General features: G+C 41.0%; 2 protein-coding genes across 14 annotated transcripts in view; one reads left to right on the top strand and one right to left on the bottom strand.

Annotated features, from left to right (window-relative positions):
- HMG20A (high mobility group 20A) overlaps positions 1 to 12241 on the bottom strand; it is a 39646-nt gene extending 27405 nt beyond the window's left edge. For 2 of the 10 annotated variants that reach the window (XM_088063328.1, XM_088063333.1), the window contains exons 1-2: positions 11832 to 11919; positions 10165 to 10282 (exon numbers count right to left, since the gene is read on the bottom strand). The gene's annotated coding sequence lies outside the window, so the exon portion shown is untranslated. Of the gene's footprint in view, positions 1 to 4154; positions 4255 to 10145; positions 10283 to 11831; positions 11930 to 12132 lie in introns of those variants that run through there. The other 8 variants (XM_088063327.1, XM_088063334.1, XM_014251366.2 and 5 more) reach the window with 8 other exon arrangements.
- Positions 12242 to 12400: 159 nt separating this feature from the next.
- Positions 12401 to 22307, top strand: part of PEAK1 (pseudopodium enriched atypical kinase 1) — a 104406-nt gene continuing 94499 nt past the window's right edge. For 3 of the 4 annotated variants that reach the window (XM_014251103.2, XM_014251104.2, XM_014251101.2), the window contains exon 1: positions 12401 to 12529. The gene's annotated coding sequence lies outside the window, so the exon portion shown is untranslated. Of the gene's footprint in view, positions 12530 to 12954; positions 12976 to 22307 lie in introns of those variants that run through there. The other variant, XM_014251102.2, reaches the window with a different exon arrangement.

Below are 22307 nucleotides of genomic sequence, written 5' to 3'. Positions count from 1 at the left end.
AAGTCTTTGTGATCCTTGCAAAAGGTCAGCAACACTGTGGTTTACACAGCATTGAACAGTGGGAAAGTGGAAAAACATCTCTATTTTCAAAAGGGCTACAACATAGGTTTCACCTCAGTATAATACCATAACCTGAAGTTCATTGCCTTGAGCAGAAACAGACAAAGCCAATTGGTGGAAAACAACAGTTCAGGGACCACATCTTTTTTGATTTGTGGAGCCTAAACATTTTACAGCAGAAGTGCAAGCACAGAAAAGTTACTTTCTTTGATTACCTTTTGCACTCCGTTAAAAGTAAGCACACAGATTAGCTGAGGATCAAATACTACATTTAATCCCCAAAGTTAGCTCAAGAGCTTTCTGAGTTAGACAACTGCATTCTCAGTCACAAGCACTCCCTTTTCAATTAAAAATACTCCTCTGCAAAAGCACTCATTTATATTTTGCTCCTCCCTACATCTTCCAAAACAAAGGCAAAAAAGCATGATGTTGCTTTTTAAACATCATATTTTTAAAAGTAAAAGTCTTCAGATTTTATGAAAACTTTAATAATATTTGAGCTTATAGATGTCCCAAAATAAAACATTTATTACAGTAATGGAAGCTTGTTTTTCCTGGTCTTTAACAGTCTCCCAAAACAGCTAATTCCCACCCTGTTTCCTGACCTCTAGAAAGGGTCATCTATGTATAACTCCAGACAAAATATGGACATAGCATTCCAAAGCTCCATGGTAAAATCACCAAAAAGAATTCACCAAGTTCAGCTCACATCTCAACTGAGCTTTGTTTTTCATCAGAAGAAAGCGTTAAAGTTTGAGTAAAGCCTTACCCTGCTTCTATAAGCAGCACACACTGATCCTTCAACACTGAGGACATCCCCAAAACACAAGTTACCAGTCCCACTGCTGCCTGATCAGGAATGGCAATGAGTAAACCTCATAGCAGGTTACACTGTGTAAATAAAGAATCCTGGAAGAAGATACTGCACCAATCTCTACTTAACACCTTCCATCCACAGCACAGCAAGCCCAGGTCTTGGAGTTTAGCATGTAGGAAACAAACAGCTTATTATTTGAAACTGTGCCAAGTAACCAAGCTGAATAGGAGACCCTGTTTGAATTTCAGTATGTAAAAATTGTAGCTTTTGACAAGTGTATTTCATTTACAGCTAACAGTTCAATTAACAAAAAGAAAAAACATTAATTCTCTTCACAATGAAATTTTCTTCTACTCAAGTATCCATGTCTTAATCAGCATGAACTCATTTGTATTCCTGTTTAAAATGCCTTTCTCAATAACACTTGCTGACATCACTCAATAGTTACACATTTTATCATATCTCCTAAGCATACAAAAAAAAATAAACCTAAAGATTTCATTTAGTTTTGCTGATTAAGATCCACCCACCCAAGCACATGTCTAGTCACCACAATTTCTTTGTTGGCTGCCCCTGCCTGGCTATAGGGAAAAGAAAACGGAAACGATGTGAGAAAGTCCACATTTTCTGCTTCATTGAATTAAACCTACTCTGAGAAATCAAGAAATATATCTCTTGCATCATTTGCATTTAATGATTCCAAGTTTAGACTAGAAGTGGCTTCTAGAGGTTGTTTGATCCCAACACCTACTCACAACTAAGGTGAAGGTCATCTTTATGGCAGACACCATGTTACACCGTCTGGCTCAAATCATGATCAACACTGATTTAAATCATCAAATGCCCCCAACTGCTTTGGTTTTTTGCTAGGAAGGTTACCAAGAGTTGAAGAAATAAGCACTGCTTATTCTCAGGACACAGACAGTGATGGATGGAAGACAGGACAAAAACAGTTGAAAAAGCACTTACAGTGGCCATAGGAACAGAGGTGTATCAGACAACACTTCTCCCAGTCCTGACAAAGCTGGAGGGACAGGAGAAGAAAAGGACACCGGCACAGAGAGAAAGTTTTCACTTTATTCATCTATTAACCAGAAAATCCATCAAGAACAACTGTAGCAAGGAATCCAGGATCTTCTCTCCTATTAGTTACTTCCAATACTGCCCCTAATCAAAGACTTCCTCACCCTTTGAATTAAGCTCAGATCTACTCTCAACTCTGAGTACAATAAGCAGTATTTACTCCAACTCAAACCATTTCAACAAACTCTAAAAAACAACGACAAACTGACATTTCCAAGAGGAGCCCCATGTTAGGCTCACTTCACAGAACCCAGCTTCCAGTGATTTCAAGGAAGTTTAATTCAGTAGCAGCTTTAAGCAGGTTCTTTTTCTTTTCTTCAAATGGAGAGCTTAGCTCAAGGCTGCTGTGTTTGCCATTCCACTAACTAGTCCACTTGTTTAATCTGTCCTTCAAATGGAGGGCACAGCAAAATGAACTGCACACACTTTCACAAGATTATAGGGGCAGATGACTGAGGGACCAAGATGATATTGGAACATCAAGCCCTTCACTGCACATGAGCAAAGGAAGTTCTCTTTTCTAGCCTGACAGAGGATATATTGTTATCTGCATGACAAAAGGGTTTTAAATCTTAAAAGAAATAGTCAGCACTATATGAAAAATTGAAGAGACATCCTGTGCCAAAGCTGGATTATGAATCACCAACTAACACTCCTGCCACCAGCAGCATGAAACCATCTTTGCAGTGATACTCAAGCCCTACCTGAATAACCACTTCAGTGGTTAACACATTTGCAACCCCCGCTCTACATTCAATACCCAAAAAGCAACTGATTTGTCAACTGTTTCACTGATTTGACATTTCTCTATTCTTTCAATAAATTGCCATTCTAATTCTTGTCTGGTTCTGTCAATGTTGTTGTACTTCTTTGCATTTCATTTACCTTTTAAATGCTAAACTTATTAAATTATTAATTAATTTAAATAAATAATTTATTATTATTATTAAATGCTAAATTACTAGTTGCAAGTCACAGCAAATGCAAGGAAACTCCTTGATCTGATCTGTAAAACCTCCAGTTGCTCAAATTTCTGTATTTTTAATTGCAATGGTATAAAAATACACCCACAGAACTGAGATGCTACCAAGCAGTTCAGAAGCAGAGACACGCAAGTCTCAAAACTATAAATATGACAGATACATTTCCTATTACAGATTGACAACTGATTTGACCAAAATTTATCTTCAGGACAGACCTTTTCTAGGTTAACTTTCAGGGAATATACTGCTGCATTATCACAGTTCTGACTCATCACTTGCCCAGAGTCTTCTACTGATCAGTCACTGATCTACATTTGCGCATGCTGGAAGGAAAACACCCAAGCATGCATCAGAGTTAGAGAGTAGTGGGTACCTACATTTATATAGCATTAGTCAAATGTATCCATAAAAAGTCAATGATAGACACTAAGCTGACAAACATTACAGATCTGAGACTTGAGAATAGGGAATTGTGTATCAATAAAGAAAAAACACTTCTCTAATGTAATTCCCAGAAGTCTATAATATAAAGACACTAAGATAAAAGCTGAAGGTTATCTTTTTCTTTAAAATATCCAGCCTTTAGTATGCATTTGAAATCTGTCTTCCCATTCTTCCTCACTATAAAAACATAAACTCTTTGTATGTGGTTATTTGAATATCAGTACTTTTCCATGTAGCAGCAATGTGAGAACAAAAACTCGAGGAACATGCTGAAAAGATCTGTGTGATCAGTTATTTTCTGCATGCCTTGCAAACCCCTCCTGATAAATGTCTGTTCTGTAATTCCCTTGAGAAATATTCTGTTGAAATTACTTTGGGACAGAATGTATGTTTTTACAAGTGGCAATAAAATTATATAAATAACTTGCCTAAAAAATTCCAAACATGTAAACTGTATTTCTATAGAGAAAATGCAAGTAAGCCATTATTATTGTGTAATAAGAGTTCACAGTTTTTCATACTTGCAATGAACTTTAAGTTTTTGAAGGTTAAAATAATATTAACAGAAAAGATTTCTCAAGAAAAGTATCTTTGATATTTGGAAAATCTTCAAATTGCTACAGATTCAAAACAATTCACATAATGTCTCACAGTCCAAGTTTAATTGCAGTTGATAATTCTATAGCTTTCTATATCAAAATACAAACAGAAGAGCAATCAAATCTTATGTCAAGACAAAGACAACTTGGTTAGTTTAATACAAATACCTGCAAAGTTTCTGTACTTTCAAAAAATTTCCTGGACCAGAACTAAAGAATCTTATTTCCTTATAAAAGAAGCTTCAGTACAGCCACAGGCACAGGCCAGAGGGGATGACTGTGACCACTGCGACCCATTAAACATCAGGAACTACCCTCTGCTAAAAAACAGAAAGACAGAGAAATTCAAACTTTTATCATGGTTACCCAGTCTTGTTTTAAAGAAGCATCAGTACAGCAGCTGTCCCATGTGGCCCTTATGTACACAGTAAATTTGTACAACTTCTTAGTGCAGCAGTCACATAGATTTTGTTATGATTTCACAGGTTAGACCCTATAACCTAAGATCCTGTATCTATAAACTCTGATTAAGTTGTTATTTGATAAATGTATCATCTCAAGAAGTTAAACAAAGTTGCACCTGCATGTATTTTTAGGAGTTAAAATATGCCTTAAACTCATGTTCAAGCTGATCTTTTTCCAGTGTGCTAGCAACTCTTCCTGAATTCCAAAGTAGCTGTAGCAGTGCCAGTGCCAGCTGCAGGAGACACGCGTTATACCTTGTCTGTTGAGATTCTTCTGTACTCTTATTTATACCTAAGGCTTAGCTGCTCAAGCTTCACTAAATGCTAATGTTCCCAAGCTGGATTATCCAGTCACCTCCAACACCTCTTCATGTCAATGCTTCCAAGGAGGCTTTCCCAGCCTATACCCATCCAGAGCTATACTCATTTTAATGTGACCAAATATCAAGTCTGGTTTGCTTGAGTACATTCTTTAAAAACAGAAAGCTGAACCAGGTTAGTCAACCACAACTACTGAAAAAGCACTTGTCACATTACCTCTCCACAAATAACCAAGAAGTTTTAAATTGATGGCATTTTGTTCAAAGCCATCAAATTTCAGCAAGCAGTATGAATCATGCACTATTTGTTACTTGAAATTCACATTGAAGAAGCAGGGATCAAACTAATATGATTCAGAAGCTTTTCTCTCACTTTCTTTTTCCTATATATGGAGCTTTAAGAAAAAAGTATTTGTGCTTCTACATTTCAAGTAAATGTTTGGTGTTAGTGAACGATTTACAGAATCCTGATGATGTCACATGATTTATACACTGCTATCAACTGACACAGAATGGGAAACTGGCAAAATACTAGTGCCATAATTTGGAAGAGGCCTGAAAATTCTATTTCTCTAATGTTCAAGCTTTGCATATTTTGATACAACCTAGATTGAAAAATAGCTTACAAAGCAGTAACACGCTGCTGCAGAGAGGAAGGTCTTGCCCTCTCCTCTTTCTCAGCTGGTTACAGCAATCTCCACAGCTTATTGGACATTTTATAGGGCCATTTAGCTCCCTAATTCTTCCCTTTGGGAGAATCCCAGGAAAGCGAGGACACTCACGAGGCTACTCACACAGTATCTTCAACTAGACACAGCTGAAAGAAAGGGCTCAAAGAAATATCAGAGCTTATTAAAAAAAGAATGTGCATGGGAACTCCCACTGCCATGCGTGGTAAAGCCATATTAAGCTTTAAGAGCCACCTCCAATCACCCAAGATAACTTTTTGGATTCATTCTCCCAGCAGTGGGCTGTAGTTTTTACAAGATATCAAGAGAAGCATCCAGAAAGGTCCTCTGCCTGCATGAGGACAAGCCAGGTGCTGGAAGGTGCAGACACCAGCTGTCCACTGCCCAAGGCTACAATTTCACTGCAGCCTAAGCCTGTTGAGCTACCAACTACTCCTAGAGCATCATCTTTCAGCCTGGCACCTGTTCCCTGGACAAATCACATAGTGGTTCAGCATGCTGAAGAAACAGAAGAGTATTTAGTTCATTTACCAAATTAGTTTGTGCCAAATGAAAGGGTGAAATGGCTCAGCAAAGGATCCAACAAGCAGCTGGCAGAAGAAAAAGGGATGTGAGTAACACAGCCAGGAGTTAGTGATGTACATTGCTTTAACTCCACAGGCTGTGATTCAACTCTCCCTAAAATTCTACTGCTGCCAGAAACAAAGAACATTTGAAGCTATTCCAGTAACAGGGGGCCCCAAAATAGTCTTAAATGGGACAAAATATGATTACTAGAAAAAATTCAGATTATATCATAAATTGATATATCATAAACTTCCCCCCCCCCTTTCCAATCTAAAGCAAAACATTTATTCTCCTGATGAAATATGAGATTCTTCCCCATAAGTCTGGAAAAATAACCTCAATTCTACAACTCTGATTCATTTTTTCTTATTATTTATTATACTGGCTTGTCATATCTTACAGCAGCAATTTCCTATCTTAAGTTCAGCAAAGAGTAGTTGAAGTCTATTCTGTCATGTTTCCCACATACTGAAACTGCGAGAATTTAGTCAAATATTGGTTATCTCAATTTCATTTCAGCAGCAGTATGAGTCATGAGCAATAGCAACTAAAACATACTGCAGTAAATGCATCCTGAGCCAGCACTCTGCTCCAAAAGATTTTAGTAGGTTACCTATGATAGCTACTGACTAAATGTCAGGGCTGGAAAAAAATGCATTCCAATACACCTACATTTCAGGACTTTAGCAGACTCTGAAGATTTGCTACTCTGCTCCAGAAATCCCACAGAATCTGTGATTATTGAGATATTCCAACAAGATGCTTGTATATTTGAAGAGATGATAGCTTTAAATGGAATATCCTTCTTCAGTAAGTCTTACTTTTTTATCCTTTAGATATCAGAAGCTGTCTTTTTCAATATCCTGGATAAGTGAAAATTCAAACAAGGCAGACTATTCTTAAAGTAAGATGGGGAAAACTGTGGCATAAGAGCAGAACCCAGAGAAAATGTTTAGAATACAAGTAAGGAAACAACGCCCCTAAAACGACACTGTACTCCCAGCTTTCTTCTCTTACCTCCATGTGCCATTATCCTGCACTGGGAACACCCTCCTCGCTCCCCAGTTTTCCTGACAGAAATGCAATGTTAGCAAACTCCAGATTTCAAAGTGTGAGAGAAGATTCACAGTTTACTGTTTCCAGTACTTCGCTCAGTGTTGATCTGTTTTCTCTCCTGTATAGTCTCATACTATTACCGGAACTTGTTTTGCCACAGCTCTCTCTCCACTGCTTTTCAGACTGACACTTTCCATATATTTTTAAACACAGCACATCCTCAATACTGGTATGGGACACTAATTCTGTTACATCAGAAATTCAACCTTTGATGAACTATAATTATGGCCTGGGTATCAGCCTGAGATTACTTATCCTATTCTTACACGAAGTCCATTCTCCCAAAATCTCTTTCATTTTCATTACTAAATGTTTTGTCAATTACTAGATTTCAGCAAACAATACTCCAGAGTTCAGAAACACACCACCTTATGTCCAAGGCTTCAAAACAGCAGCCAAGGGAATCCCAAGAGGAACAAATAATTTATTTCTTAAGTAAAAAACACAAAAACTCACAAAAACCCCACTAATTCATGCTATACCACTTACCTGAAATAAAAGGAACTACAGAACAGACACAGCTAAGGCAGACCTACCTCAACCACCATTTGATTCAGACTGTCTGAGAACCCCTCCAAACAAAGCCTGGCAAGTTCTACAGGTGACATTTTGAAGGACAGTTGAAAACTGTTGAATTTCTTCTGGCTGCAATCCTTCAGACACCACTGTATAATTAAAGCTATGAATTTATCATCTTTTTGTATTTGAACACAAGAATAAAACAAAAGTAGACTTTTCCCCTGTTAATTCACTAAATTGCTGAGAAATCCTGTGTGTTTTGCACTTGTTAGGGGAAGAAAAAAAATAGAAAAAAGGATCTAGAAACAAATCCTGTCAGTCTTAAGCCTCCTGAAGTCAACTAATAACCAATACTTTGACTATCCTCATTCTCTTATGCACTTCACACATTTTTATTGTTCGCAACAAAGCCTTCTGCCACTCAATCTTGTGACTAAACCACCCTTTGCCATTTTCATGCTATCATAGTATCCTGAGCTGCAGGCTAAGGTTGTCCACTGTCTACCTCATTACTTATCCCAGAAATGATGCACAAAAGGCACATTCCAATGTCTTAGATTTACATTCCCTTTTACATGAAGAAACAGTATAAACAATCCAAGTCGTAAGAATTTCAGAAACAGTGAAATATAAGGTTTATTTTGCAATTCACTGTATACCAGGAGAAATGTATGGTCCAAAAGACTGAAACCAGTCAGCCAAAGTCAGCTCTTACCACAGTACCCTGCAAAACAGTGCAGAATTATTTGTTTCTAGGTTAAAATCATTAATAAGCCTTCTTTGAAGACAACACAGCACAGTCTTCTTTTAACATATTTACTATTAAAACACTCTAGCCAATAATGTTCCTAATGTTTCTAAAAGACAGGTTTTTTCCTAAGTACATCTGAACTTGCAAAAGTAAGGTCAAGGAGCAAGGAAGATTTTCTAATAAATTTAGAACCTGGAAGAAATTCAGGTATTCCACATTTAAGTGGCTTTGTTTCCCTGTAACACAGAATGAAGATTTCTCCCAAATAAACACAGTCACTCAAAAGTAGCTGTAGCTGCAATTTATCACAAGCTGTCCTTGTCAAACCAGTATCAAGCAGACCTTCAGAAATCAAATGTCAGTGTCAGCTTTGGCCCTAACAGCTATGAACAATTCAAGTTATTCCTTTAATAAGAATTAATCCTCTGTGGGATTAATGTGCATACAAATAGCTTTACCATATACATCCCCACAATCTCATTATACAATAGATTAAAATAGACTAGTCTGGTAATAAAATGCTTATCACCAGACCTGTCCCACTGGCAGTAACACTGACAGTACATGCACAAACTCAGATCTGACTGCTTTGTCCACAGAATTCAAGGTCCAGTATCAGACTACAGGTGTGCACCACAGAATCAGAGAATATGCTGATTTGGAAGGGACCCACAAGGGCCATCGAGTCCAACTCCCAGTAAAAACTAACAGGTGCCATTAGAGCCAACAGCTGTGCTGCTGATGGCACTGGATGGGAAGAAGCCACTCCTGGAGTCAGACAACAAGACAATATGCCAATGGAGCCTGACCTACACCAATACAGCTTTAGCTACCACTTGACTGTGTATTTCAAATAGTCATCAACTAGCCCTACCTGCTTTTATAAACTAATCCCCTGAAAAAAAGCAGTGGTTTCTGAAAACAAACTACAGTTAGTAATTCATACCTTGTGAACACTTAACACTTACTTAGTGTTGAAGTTATTTCATTAATCACTCTTCTTCTCTTAAAAATAGCAGAAATTTAACATTCCTCCTCTTTTTCTAAGGGAAATCATGGAAGTAAAAAATGAAAAAAGCTAGAAGGAATGCAGAAAGCAACTTCATTTTGGGACTAACTAGCCAATCACATTATAGATCGAAACAGCATCCGGAAATGAACAACCGGAAAAAAAAAAAAAGGACAACATTTCTGTATTCACCTACTGTCCTCAAAATTGTAAAGGCAGGGTCCCTTGAGTCACCCATCTCTCCCACAGATCACTATCAAGAGTGTCTCCATTCTTTTGAGTGCAGCCTCTTCACCTGTGCTCTAACAATTCCTCATAGCACATGCCACAACACTCAAAAAAACAAGCACAGCTCTGTGTGCACTGCAGCAATGGTGAGCAGGAATACTTAAACTTTTCACCCACAGCCTGGAGAGGGCAGAAAGTACAGCAAGAATTCAGAAACTTGTATGAGGCTGTAAGCCTGAGAAAAATCTCATTGAAGAACTGGTCCTAAAACACTTCCTATTTAGTCAAGGAGAAGCAATTAACACAGAAGGCTGAGCTGCTGAGGGAGGTGAGGAGATAGACTGCTAGCGGGGCACACTGGAATGAGTGACCCTTTATTTTAACTACACGGGGAACAGACACACTAATAAGGTTACAAAGTTAACCCAAACACATTAGGGCTCAATTTTCTCTATTCCCGTGCTCTGCTACTTAGAGTAACATCGTTATGCCATACAAGCAACACCACAGCTCACAGTCGGTGCTGGCATTCAGCAGTCCAGCAGCACAGGGAAATCAGCACCTCTCCTCAGTTCTCCGGGCAGTCCTGGCCACCCACTCACAGGAGGCCTGAGCTTTGCCAGGGGAGACGCCCTGCAAGAGCAGAAGGTGGAAAACAGTGAGAATCTCTCCACTTGTGGTTGCTTTATTGCAAAGCACCAGAAATTGTTATATTCTAACTGTCAGGTACACACAGGAGCTGGACCCAAGCCTCAAGTGCTAAAGGAATGTCACAAAGGAACACAATTCTCTTCTCCCTTTTCTGAGCCATGAAAGGCTATCACCACATACCCTCTGTGTCCCCCACCATGGGCAACCAAAGGAACAAAAATTCCATTTATAACCAAGACAGTGTGGTCAGATCACACAATCCCTCATTTTTCTGTTTTGAAAACCGCTGAGATACTATATAAAAGTTAACTTAGGATTTGAAAGACTAATCCAAATACTCTGTTTTAGACGCCATTTCTAAGCCAAACTTCTCAACTTCTATTTCAAGACATGCCAGATTTCTTAGGAACAGGGGGAAAGAATTATCACTTTCCCTCAATTTCCTGAACTTTGAAGTTACAGTATTTGCCACCAAGTGACAGAATTCTAGAAATACTGAATATCTCAACCCTTCAAACAGGCATATGATACAGGTGTGAGAAAAGCTAAGACACAGTAAAACAGTAGTTCATTAACATTTCACTATCTTCAAATAGGTTGTGCCCCTGCACACGTGGCCAGGATTAAAAAAGAAAACCTATGAAAAATAAATTCTTTGTTTTCATCATCAGTTTATGTTTACATTCTTAAGAAGTTAAGAATGATCACTTCAGAATAACATACATCGCCACGAAAGTGGTCAAGGGGTCACACACAAGGCAAATCAAAAAGCTACATTTTTTGCAGCTTTAGGAAATAATGTTTTAAACTACTGTTTACTTCATTTTTGTCTTATCCTTTCTCAATTTCTACATCTGAGTATGTTTTATAAAGTATATATCGGTACAGTACTACCTGTATATAACTGATAAATCAATACATCTACATACACGAGAGATGCATGATAAAAAGTGTTCTTTATTGACAGAAATGGGCAACCAAAGAAGTTGGAGGCCACTACTCTAGAGAGCAGGAGCTCTTTTATTTATATTTGCCCTGCCCTTCCTCCTTTCCATTCTAGGGCTGGTTTTCCAGAGGACTGGAATGAATGGCGCCTCACAAGGCACATGGCCCCGGTGTCTTCAACCCAGAGTCGGGGCTTCTTTTTTCCACCTCGAAATAAGAGACTTAGTTCCCCAGGAACAGGGAACTGAATGTGGAAACCTGGACAGAAGTATCAGAAAACCACGCTATGATAAATCACCTGCTTGACAAGGGAACATTAAGTGGACATACAGAAAAGACAAATAAATAGAACTAAGAAGCCATGAAATATCGCTTCGGGGGAACCGTGGAAAAACATATAATGGAGAACACCGAAAGCCAAGCACTCAGACCCTCACTCATCCGGTTCTTCCCCCTCACCCCCCGTGAGCTCCGGCGGTTCCCCCAGCCCCCCTCACGGGCGGGCCAAAGCACCCACAGCCGCCCGTCGGCTCCTTGCCCGCCACGGCCGAGGAGAGGCGGAGGTCCCACGGCCGTCCCTACTGACCTGCCGGCGGCGGCTCCCGCGCAGGGCCGGGGTCGCCGGGGGTGGCCGCGTCCCCTCAGCCGGGTCCCCTCAGCCCGCGCAGCCGCCCCGCCTCCCGCACGCGCACGGCCACCTTACAAACCCGCCTGCTCGGATCTCTCCGCTCCCGCCTCAGCGCGGCCCTCTCGCCTCCACCCGAGGAGCCCCTCGGGAGAAGGCCCAGCCGAGCCGAGAGCACTCCCGGCTCAGCGCCCGCCCTCCCGCTGCCCTCAGCGGCCCAGCGCGGGGCGGGAGCTCAAACCACGCAGCGGGACTACTTTACCACCACAGGCGGAAGCACACGTTTCTTCACACGCGCGCGCGAGCTGACAGAACGCTTTTAAAGGACCACGCGCGATGCACGCCGGGCGTTGTAGTCTTCTCACGGCGGTTCCCCTGGCCGCCCAAGGGCCTCGCACCGCCCCGCTGTGGCGCCACGCCCCCTCACCATCCGCAACCAATGGGCTGGCGGGGGCGGTGCTTCCCCCCGCGGTGCGCGCGCGGGGGGCGGTGCCCGGAGTTGGTTGTTGCGCGCGGGCGCGGCGGTCACAGCCCCGTCCCGGGAGCCGCGTTCTCGCCGGGGCCCGGCGAGAACGGGAGCCCGAACTTGCACGGAGCCTCCTGGGCGCAGCCGCCGCCTCCCCGCGGGAGGCGCCGCGGGGCTGGGGAGCCCCTGCCAGGTGAGGGGCGGGAGAGGGGGTGACGGCCCCTCACGCCGTGAGGGGAGGCCGGGGGGCGGCAGCGGTCAGCTTTCCTCAGCGGGGCCGCGGGAGGGGGCAGCGAGCAGGGCTGCGGCGGGGGGGCGGCGGGGGGCAGCCGCCGCCTGCCCGCCACTCCCTCCCCTAAGGGTCCCCCCGGCTCCCCTCGCTCCGCAGCGGTCCCGGTCGCAGCGGCGCCCGCAGAGCCCGTCTGGCGCCGGCAGCCGCGCCGGGGCCCCCACGGGGCTGTGCGGCGCCCCCGGTCGCGGCGCGGGGCCCCCGGGTGCTCGGCGGCAGCCCCGGGCGCTGCCCGAGCCCGCAGCGTGGCTGGGAGCGTGCGGCGCGATCCCGCGCCCTGCTGGGGAGCGCCTGCCGCCGCGCTGACACCTTCGAGGAATTTCCCGGCATAAAGCAGCTCTGGGTGCCAGGTGGATGCTATTCCTGCCGGGACTCTGTCCCTGCTCTGTTATTATTACGAATTACTGACTTGAAAGGTTTTACGTGTTAGGGTGTACGTGTGTAGCTGCATTCCGTCCTCTCGGTCCTTTCTCTCGAAGGTTATTTTGGAGTTGTAGGTGGGTCGGGTCTGTTGTTACGGGTGAAGTTGAGGCTGGGATTTGCGCTGGGACAGCAAGTGAAACGATGTGAGTACTTTGCAGTGGTCTGTTACTTGTGGAGCAGCTGATACCTGATGCAGAAGGGCCCGGCTGCTCCGAGGTGAGCACAGGGGCAAGGGGGAACGTCATCTGGTGGATCTCTGATCTTGAATTTAATGGGGGTTCCTTCTCAGAGAACATAGTTTCTGTTTACTTTAGTTCTTTACCATTTACTTTTGTAAAGCTGGCTCTTCTTGAATCGCTTCATAAGTGCCTCCAAAATTTTTCCCCTTACTCGCTATGGCTTAAAGGTTGCCGAATGTCTGCTAAAACAATTTATTTCCGGATATTTACAGAAAAAATAATATACGGAGATATATGGGCAGGAGAGAAAGAACACGCAATTGTTTTAGGAACCAAGATTTTATGGAATTCCAATAATTAGGTTCTATAGTTAGAAAGCTTACTTTAGCTTGTTTAAAATTGACAGCTGAACAACTACCTTTGTGACAAACTGGATGTACTTCCTTCTGTGTGACTTTTGACTTACAACCTCCTCTAGACAGTTTGAATCCAGGGGTGTAGCGAGAGCAGCAAATACTTGTGAAGGTTTAGTTTGGTTGTTTGGACTTGTTAGAGCTCTTAGTCTAGTTTCATACTGGCTTAAAAGGTTGTGTCTGTAAAGTAGCTGAGATGTTTTATCCAGATGAAGCATCTTCCTGGCAGAGTTACTGCTCAGTGTGTTTTCAGGAAAACTTAAATTTTGTTCTCTAAAATACAGAACTATGCAAGTAGGAATTACCAATTTTTCCATGAGTAACTTTCCATGATTAATCTTATGTATTCATTTCTTGATGACTTTACCTTATTGCTAGGATATCCCATGTAGTTAACTTAATTCACAGACTTCCTAAATTACCTTTTTGGACAGATCTCTATGACTCAACTACACCTTCCTCACCTGAACAGCAGTGGCAGGTAGGGTGCGATTCCTGAGCTTGGGCAGGGGGTACCAGCTGCAGAACAGGCCTTGGCTGCAGGTAGGCACTTTCACCCAGCTGCAGTTCATAATGGATGCAATGTTTGCATTTCCTTCTGTTTTAAAACATAAAGTTAGCTTGAAGGAACAGCATTTCCTATGTATCTCCAAGTCTTATGGTTCTTTTATTGAAAGAAAGAGCAAAGAGAATAGCATTTCAAGTTTTTCGGTACTTTGTGTTTCTGACTTTTCAGCTCTTTAGAAAATCCGTTTCCGGGCATGTTTGCTAACATATGTATTCTTTCCTGTTTTCTTTCCAAGTAAAGGAATTGTTTGGAATCAGTCATTTAAAGAAAAGTAAAGGGCAGATGCTATTTGGCTAAATGACTCCTAAAAGTTGATGGTTTTTTTTTTTCCTAAACAGGATAGTAAAATATTAGGACAACTATTGTAATCTATTGATTAGGGTCACAGACATTGACATTTACTGTTAACCTTCTCTGTCGTGCTAGGAAAAATATGGATGTGAAAAGCTTACTCTAAGTTAACAAGTTGAAACATGTTTTTTCTACCTTGTTTCTAAATTTACACTCCTGTGTGTCTCCTTTCCTTTTCCCTTTTCCTGTTTAGTCTTTGCTCTTAGGCTCCCTTTTCCCTCCAGCTGCCCCTCATCCCGGTTTAGGATCACACTCTCCCATCCCTGCTAGTGGCCCATGTTTTCTTTGCCCCTTTTCTCCGAAGGGCTCTGCAGCTTTCCTCCTTGACACTGCTTCTCTTGTTCTGGTTGCTTTCTGTTGAGATTGAGTTTCAGGCGGTGTTAATAGTCCTTTCTTTTTTTTTTTTTTTTTTAATGTGAGGCTATTGGATCCTCTCTTGAGGAGAGCCCCAAAGGTCTCCCTTGGATTGCCCGGCAGGATTTCGAGGCTGTCTCCTGCCAGCTCCGCACTGCTCCCACTTCCTGTGCTGCTGCAGCTCCCGAGGAGTCCTGCCGAGGAATCCTGCCGAGCTGCTCCTTCCCGTGCAGTCGGTGTGTCAGAGCTGACATTCGGGTACGGGCACGGCATTGAAATGCAAATAGCTATGACGAGAGATGGTGGAAAGCACTGAGAAGGTTGTGGAATACCTGTGGCGTGAAAGGAGATTATAAGGAAAACACCTGACAGGGAAACTAAAAATGTAACTCTTATCTTTCTGCTATTAACACCTTCAGATGTTTTTAACCCACTTTGAGTACAAAATAATAATCTGTAGAACATGTTTGGGTTTAGTAGTTGAAGCGAAGTTCAGAAAAAGAATGTCAAGTTACTTGCAGCCCTATGTAAAATTTACTGGCTGTTAGTGGCGGCCAGAAATCACCAGTGAGGGAAATTCCACTCTCTATGTATGCAGAGTACCACGGATTTTGAAGATGTGTAGCCTCAGACCCACGGGAAATGGCTTTGGATTCTCCATGCTGATCCCTGGAGGGATAGATGGAGCACGTTCTGTGAGTGTATTGTAACAGGCTGGTGCAGGGACCTTGTCTGCTGAGCCTTTCTTGGCATTACCAGTCTTCCCACCTTCCTGTGCTCCCACACACAGCCACTGTGTAAGGACCAGGAGTTGCACTGGGATTTGCATTGGCCTAAGGCTGAAATACTTCTATTGTTTCATATGGATCAGCACAATAATGCAGAATTTCCATTGCCATACAGTTTTAAATCTAGAATGGAAAAATACAGGCTGCAAACTGGAGTAGGAGTTGATAGTTGACTTTCACTGTTTTAAAGCAGGGTAAAGTGGAACAAGTTGACAGTGTACACTGAGGAGAATGTGACAGCTTAAGAATTTCTGCAACATCAGTGACAAATGTTTTGTTTTTACTGGTAACAATTCTAACTAGTTGTCCAATATTTGAGCTGCAATTTCCATATATTGTGGTTTAGCGCTGTGGGCTATGTGTTTTCCAAATCATAAGCAGAAATTATCAGCTGTGTAAGAAATTTTCAGTTTTCCTTTTGCCTGAGATAGATAAGTAGCTGAGTGACTCAAGCAATTTCTTTCCCCATATCTCTTTAAGTGGACTGAGTTGATTTGAGATTGCCTGATAGTGCAAAATGTGGATAGAGGAAAACTACACAGTGGGTGTAACTCTGAGGTCATCTTCTTTGACTTGAATTTCTTCTGGGACCCCCTCAGCTATTACAAAAGTTACCATGTCAACTCACCAAGTTACAAAATGGTTTTACCACAAATGTTTTTGGGTTTGTCTGTTCAGATGAAAACAAGAACAACAGGATTTCAGACCCCCTGGGATCCTCATTCATCATTTATCTCCTCCTAGGAATCGCATATTGCTGTGCAGGATGAGGACAAACTTGGTTTTAAACCATACCACTTAGAGAAGTGTTTTGTGATCAATCTGTAATGGATTTCCTTTTTTAAAATCTTTGATTCTGGGGAAGTGGGGGAAAAAAGTATTTTATTCACGTAAAGTGCGAAAAAAAAATTATCTGTGAAAGGCATTTTAAAATCTTTCCATTTGTACACTTTCTCCCTTGTTTTCCTTAAGAGTAATATTTCAGTTAAAAAGCCTTATATGTGCTTAAACATAAATGCTGAAAAATGCTCAACTGTCTTAATGCACTCACTGTTGACTGCAGGAGACATTTTTAGCCAAGTTTTTGAAATCACAGTAAACAAATGGATAAAAATCATGCCAGGCTAAACATTGTAGGCTTCTAGCAATACTTGTTTTAGTAACATCTTGTCTGAGATGCCAGTTCAGTGTGGTGCTAAAAAGTAAGATCACTGACTTGATAAAGTTAGTGCTATTTCAGAAAATACTGCTACTTGCACAGAATTTGCCAAAGCAACATTATTGGTGCTCAAGCAGGTTTGGGTTATTGTATTGTTGGCTAGAGGTTCTGTAGGAAGCTGTTTAGTGTTCACAGTTTGACCTTCCATGTTTTTGTAAAACTGATCTCAATCCTAAAATGTTCCCTCTTGGATACTTGCCTGTATTTGCACAGGCCTCTCTACAAAGCTCCCCAGAGGAGGAAGACAGTCTGTAATACAGGAGATGTAAATTCTACATGTATATATTTATATCCAGTCTTCCAGCTCCAAGGGTCTTACTGTCAGAAAAGCCTTCAAACACATTTAAAAGACATTTAAATCTTAGACTATAAACATGAACAAATATAGACATCCTTCCACGTTGACTTAATGTATATTCTCTCTTAGCATAAGTCTCTGCCCATATCACAGATGCTCTTATTGTTGTCTCAGCTGCCAAATTTCCTCTTAGCGAGTATCATTGTTCTGCTTTTATACTTGTTGGTGTCCTTTCTGGGGGCTTTTGTGATGCAGCAAGAAGAAGGAAAAACAGTTTGAAAAATATGTAAGCTTCCCCCAAATTGGCCAGGAAATTCAGAAGCATGCGTGTCTGAAGGTAATAGAGACACTTCAAATTTCAGTGCCTCTGGAGCTGAAGCTGTCCTTGGGTAACTGTTAAGTGTTTTAACGCCTTTTTTTTCCCCCCTCAGTTCTGCCTTTCTCTTTACCTTGTTTTAGCCCTGAATAGTCTTCTGCAGAGTGCCCTTTTATCCTGCTTGGCGTCCTGTTAAAATCACTGATTCCCTCTGTAAAGTCTCAGAATTACATCAATATTGCTTTAATAAAGTCTGAAATTTAATGCAAATATATACAAGCTCAGAGAGAATAAAGATTAGTCCAGGAGTTTTCCACGGGGGAGTAAGTCATGTTGTGTAATTGTTTTTCCATTTGCTTTAAACCTTGCTAATTGTCCTTCTGGGCCTTCCTCGTCTAGATTGGGTAGTTTTCCTTAAAAACAGGTTGCACAATGTTCCCCAGTCTGAGACTTTTAAGTCTGTAACTATATGGTTAAGGAGTGTGACTCCTGCCATTTGGAATGATCTTTGGAGGAGATTGTCTACAGTTTACAGAACGAAAGTCATTAAATAAACTTTCTCAGTTTTTAGAAGCAGGGAGACAGCTCCTAGTGAAGATGTAGAGAGTGGGGGGCACATGAAAGCTGCCAGTGTGATTATTTACACATGCTGTGGTTGTGCAACAGCTTGTGGTATGTTGTAGTCAGTGGAAGAATTCAGTGAACTTGGTGTTAAACACACATCCAATGCAAAAATGCTGACTATTTTAGAGCTTTATGTAAAATTGTATTTTCATATTGTGATTTTTTTATTTTTTTTTTTAGATTTGGAATATCAGAGTATTAGCAAGAACTCTCAAGTCTGCTCTGCTGTTAATGAAGCTGTCAGTAACATACCTTTTAATTGCAACAACAAAAATTTGAAAGTGCTATTGCAGGCCTTGAAGTGAGACAGAGTCAGATTTAAAGGACAGTATTTTTGGCTAGAGAAGATTGCTTGGGAAGAGCAGAAAACAAAGGCATGTTAGGGCAAAGCTCATGGAGGTTCCTGTGCCTCTGAATTCTGCCTGTTAAGTATTTCTTGTGCAGCAAAGGCAACATCCCTGTGAGAGAAAATGTCAGTGAGAAGCAGAGCTCAGCGCTTCCCCTGTATTTCATTTACCCTGTGAGCTGTGGCGGTTCCGGCTGCCATATCCTAATTGGCATCTTGCTCTGTGTTGGCAGCGGGGTGCTGGGTCGTGGTTCCTTACAGGTTAACCCACTTACCTTCTCAGAGCAGCAGCAAATCTCTTCCAAAGGTGGTTCTTTTACTCGAGTTGTTCAGTAACTGGTGCATCAGGAGGAGTGTTGCGCTCTGGTACATAAAGTACCTGTTTTTAGCAGCTGATAGAGAGACACTGTTAGTAACAGTTGCCATGAAAAACCTCGTGCAACAGCGTTAAGGTGAGATTCCAGAGTGGTTTAGATGGATATTCCTCAACCTCACTGGAGCTTTAGTCATGGTGAGTTCTCCCTTGTTCTGCATAATTCTCTGTTGTTCTGCATGTTGGAGTGTGGGAAGTGTTTGTTGCTTTCAAAGCGAGAAGCTGAATCAGGTTCCTTTCTGATGGGTATTGCCATCAGCATCAGAAGGGGATTCAACAAATACATTCTTTACATACACAATTGCAATTCATAGTGGATTGCATAATGTTGTAAACAGCAAGAAGTGGTGCATAAAGGTGCCCAGTTCTCACCCTTTACCTTTTACCTATTTTTTTAAATTTTTTTCCACATTTTTTAGATTTTTTTTTTCTCTGTAGTCCATAATAGTGATAACATTGTGGGATATTTTCCTACTGTGTCTTTTGCAAATTGACTTCATTGCTTATGGTTGTACATTATCTTTGTTTATCAGTATAAATCAACAGTGCTATTCCTGAAAGATAGAGATAGCAACAGACAGACCTTTTGAAGCCAAATTTGCAGAGTGAGAAACAGTGTTGTACAGAAACGTTGTGGAAAAGATAACCAGCACAGGTTATCAGGGAGTTCTTCTCAGTTCCCCCAGAGGGGATGATGGAAGTGCTGTGGAATAATGGTATTTTCTAAAATATTCCTGCACAACTGCTGGGGCAGCTGGAAGGTTCATGCATATATTAATAATTCTTAGGCAAAATAACAGTAGTCAGGTGGTATACCAAAGCAACAGCATTTGAATAAGTAGGAATTAGATTTAATATATCAAATGTTACATAATTGGGTTTTCCCCCTGGAGTTCAGTTTCTGCAGTTCTTTGCATATTAAGTGTTGGTCTGTCTACCTAGAAAGCTAACTTGGGGTGCTTTCATTAAAAAGTATTTAAACACCCAAAGGGAATGAGATCTGTAGAACACAGGAGGAAATATGAATCCATATCATGAATATTGTTGTCTTCAGCAGCAAGCACAGCTTACTGAGGGGTTATAAGTTCCATCAGTAGTCACTAAATTGTATTGCACAGATAACACATTGAATTTTTTTGTCCTGCTGACTAAAAAAGTTGGTGTGCATTTTCAATCAAGTAACCACAATAGGAGTTTGAAAATATATTGGAAAAATAAGCAGCCAGTACTCAGTTCATAGCTGCAGTGATTGTGCTGGATGCAAATACCTGAACTGTGGATAAAAAATTACTGAACAAATGAAATAATTGAAAATCAGTATCAGTTTCTACACTGATTGCATTGTCATCAGTGTAGACACTGTAGAGGAGCACAGTTCCATCCTCAGTCCCTCTGCAGCAGATGGATGTGGCTTCTTGGGTTTCTCTTGCTGATAATGAGATGCTTGTCCATTCAAGCTGGTGTTTCAAATGAAATGGGAACAGTTATAATTTAAAAACTTGTTTTCCTGATGTGAATGTGAGGCAAGAGCTGGGTTTTTTGGTAATTTTTTTTAGCTTTCACCTGCCAGTTTACAGATGCCTGTAATTTAGAGTGTTTTAAAATCCATAGATTTTAGCTACTTACATTAAATTGACTTTGACTTTGCCACATGGGTCAAGGTTTCTTTTTCATCACTATTTTTCCATGACTTCTTGGAGTAATTGTCCTGCAAGCAAGGTAAATGTATATCAGACACACAGGTGATCATTGGATGATGCAGGATAAAAAATCCACCCCAGCTGCATAATCTGCTACAGAGTTCTGAAAAATGACAGCCAGAAGACAGCTCAAAGCCTGGGCAGCTGCTGGATCCTTCCTGGGACCAGTGGGAGAGGATTTGCTGTCTCAGAGGTGTGCTTGCAGTCATCAGCCTGCTCCTATATGTTTTTCTTGAACATCCTTGTTGTTTTCTTGGCAGTGGGTTTGTGATGGAGCTTAGAAAGGAGAGATGTCACACCACACAAAAGACACTCTGCTCATTAATTTGAGAGATGAACTAGACTCGAGTTGTATTCTGAGAGAACAAAAGGCATCTCAGTCTTGAAGGTAATTGTACTGCACCTGAAAAATCAGCAATCTGGCCTTAAGATCAGGAAAAAATACTGAAATAGAAGTCTGCCTTCTTTATTTTTACTGTGAGAGAGGAAAGTGAAGGCATCTCATGATGAAGGCAAATCTCTGAATTCTGCTTTGCTCATTGGTCTGACCCTAGTGTGTCTGTACTGCCTCACAGTGTGTGCTGGGACCTGGGATAAACATTTCCTTTTGGAAAAGCTGTACACAATGTGCACATAGAGGGAACATGGTCTCTTCTGCCTCTCTAAGATATGTTGGAATGTGTTGTTTTCAATGGATTTTTTTCATATTTTTCAGATGAGCAACTCTTTTGAGCTGTGTGCTTTTTATTACATAACATTTGCATTTTTTTAAGTTCAGAGCATGACCACAAGTTTTTATTTTTCATTCATGAAGTATTTGCTACTTGTAGCCATGTAAAAATGGATACATCTCCCTTTATTCTAGCTCTGTAGCACTTCTAGCCCCCCACAGTTTGTTTGGGAGCCTTAACTCTGCAGCATTGTTTCGAGTAGAAAATCTTTTCTTTAATACTTTTACAATTCAAATTAGATTACAATTTACATTACATTCAATTACATTAGAATTTGCTCTGTATAAAATTATGACTTTCTGAAGAAATATTGGCACAAACCATGGAAGCTGTTAGGTTTTGGAACTTGTATTCAAATTACTCATTTTCTCTGCTAAAGGCAGTCACTGAGAAAACACAGTATGTCTTTTGGGTGGAGAAAAAAAAGAAGTGCCTGAATTGAAGAAACAATTTTAGGTGCTGTGGCTTATTTTGTTGTTTGGCTTTGCATTTCCATGCACCAGCTTCTGTGATTTCGTATCTTATGTGTATAAATGAGTTTATAGTTTCATAGGAAACAGTTACTGACTGATCCATTTTAGTATTTGTGGAAGTTAAGCTATAAAATTTCTGTCAAGAGTTCAAGAGGACTCTCTGTAAGTGTCTTTGGCCATGAAGATTTGGACAAATGTAATCATTCTACACTATGTTGCTCTGAAATCTACAGCTTAAAAAATACTTTCATCTCAAAATCAACTTCGTAGTGTTATTGGGGGAAAAAAATGTACAAACTTGCATTCGAAGAGGAGAGATTTTTTGTTTTCATCCTGAGAATGCTGTCTGTCTTTGCTCACATTTATCTGGATGTGGATATGTATATCTTACATATATATTTGTTTGAAGTCACTATTAATGCTGGCTTAGGAAGTAGTGTGGAATCTTCTGCTATATCCATGTTTTGGGAAGAATCAATTTTTATCTTCAGGGTAGTACAGTAGAAGGTAAGGGTGAGTTAAAAAC

Source organism: Pseudopodoces humilis, chromosome 16, assembly GCF_049639895.1.
Source record: "Pseudopodoces humilis isolate 2021_Gansu_Grassland_sample_001 chromosome 16, ASM4963989v1, whole genome shotgun sequence".
NCBI classification, from domain to species: domain Eukaryota; kingdom Metazoa; phylum Chordata; class Aves; order Passeriformes; family Paridae; genus Pseudopodoces; species Pseudopodoces humilis.
This window is presented reverse-complemented; position numbering and strand designations above follow the sequence as displayed.